Here is a 2201-nt window from a genome sequence, read left to right as displayed (position 1 = left end):
CTTACATTGGTGTATATACTCAAAACACCATGCTAGGCAATCTTGGATCGACCGAGATCGAAGAAAACCATATTGATTATGGTGGAAGCACCTTAGGATCACCTTCTGGAGTTGATTAGCAAGCAACTTGGTTAAGAATTTCAGGCACGTGTTGGTCAAAGAGATTGGCCTAAAATCTCCAACCACTTCAGGGCTCAACTTTTTCGGTATAAGGGTAATTAAGGAAGTGTTAAGACATTCCAAACTACATCTTCCCACATAAAACCACTACCCCCTCGGTTCTTAAATATACTCCGGAGTATTTGTCTTTCTAGAGATTTCAACGAGTGACTACTCCAATATTTGTCTTTTTAGAGATTTCCAATGGACTGGCACATATGGATGTATAGTGTTCACTCATTTTGCTCCGTATGTAGTCACTTGTTGAAATCTCTGTTAGGACGAATATAATATTTAGGAACGGAGGGAGTACACATATGAAGCAAAATGAGTGAATCTACACTCTAAAATATGCCCGTTTGAAATTTGTAAAAAGACAAATATTTAGGAATGAAGGAGTATAATTTTGTGCATGGCACATGGACCCGGATGATGAAGAGGCTTCTGGCAATGCTATCAAGCTTCCATCATTTATTTACATAATTGACGTACTATACAAATAATTTTCCAGCGACATGAAATTGTACAATGGTTTGAGCTTTCAGCTTTTGTTTTGTGTGTCTTGCCATCGATGCTCTTTCGGAAAAAATAAAAAACTAACTTCCTTGCTAATACATGTCAATTATTAGCAGATCAGAGCTAATAATTACATCACAATTGAAGACAAAGCTATGAGAAGGTGTTAAATTAAAATTGATCCATGCTTTCATTGGCAGCAAAGTCCCACCAGCTCTGTCTAAATCAACAAGGCACGTTGGGAAAAAAAGTAGCTGTCTGGAGCATGCAACACTCCGATCATTTTGTGCAGTTCCACTAAAATAGAGCTGAGCATCCTTGTTCCAAAGATATCAAGTGTGATTACGATAATAGAGGACTGCTGATGAAACAATAAACACACAAATAGAAGCCGGTCACCTTTGCGGTCTCTCTTAAGACTAACTAGTTGGAGAAGATTAGGCTTGGAGTTGGATGAGGAGGATAGAGCAAAACCAATCTCCCTTTGTGCAGTCGCACTGAAATGTAGAGACGTTGCCCGTGTGACATTTTACTACAACTTCACAAAACACTCTTAAGAAAAAAGTGATTTGTGCAGTTCACCAAAAGGTCGCAATAGCAACGAGGTGAAATGGATAGCCCTGTTTGCAAAAAAGAGGTAGAAAGGAAACAATTACTGGCCAATAACAGTTGATGACACATGCGACAACAAAAAAGAAGCATATTCCTTGTCCTAAGGGAAGATAACAACACGGTTGTGTATGTCTAAAACTGTGTGAGGACGAGAATGCAATATGGAAAGTACGCCGGACGAGCTACGTTTTGGGCCAAGAACTATGGAAGATCCACATGTAGCGACGTGGGAAAACAGGCAGTGGAGCAAGGCCGGAGGGGATACCTGGAGGTCGTCGGGATGTAACTCGGTGAGCGGTGGCAGGCGGAATCTGCGAGCAGGTGGCGTAGGCCCTGCCGCGCCGGAGCTTGGTCAGAGAGAATGTCGTGTACCGCAGATCGGGACGTGCTGCCTCGGCGCCGTCGAACGGAGAAATGATGCACTTCCTCCCTTTCCCCCGTGGACGAGATGCGGCCGGATCGGTGACCAACGGTGAGAGAGAGAGGCCACCGCACTCCGTTTCCCCCGGCGAACGGGATGTGGCCGGATCAGTGACCAATGGTGAGAGAGAGAGAGGCCACCGGAGCCTTGTCTGAGATACTCTGAAGAGCAGACTACCTTTTCCTCCATAAAAATCGTTTTATATTCTGTGTACGTGCCATTGAGCGCTATAACTTTATTTAAAAATAACGCGGCAACGCGTCAAGTCGGACTTTGTTTCGCGCACGCGTGGTACACGACCTCCCTAGGTAAACAACCGCTACAGGCGTTCAAGTTAGCACGTGGGCTGCCATTTCGTAAAGAAATGAGCTCCACCGTGTGACCGCGCGGGTGTGGATGGGCACGAAGCGTGAGTACATGCACGGTGCACCTATTCTCTTCTTGTATATGTACACCACCTACGTGGGGTTGTGTGAGAGAGATACAAACCTAG

Source organism: Triticum dicoccoides, chromosome 1A, assembly GCF_002162155.2.
Source record: "Triticum dicoccoides isolate Atlit2015 ecotype Zavitan chromosome 1A, WEW_v2.0, whole genome shotgun sequence".
In the NCBI taxonomy this organism is placed as follows: domain Eukaryota; kingdom Viridiplantae; phylum Streptophyta; class Magnoliopsida; order Poales; family Poaceae; genus Triticum; species Triticum dicoccoides.
Note: the sequence above shows the minus strand (reverse complement) of the source record.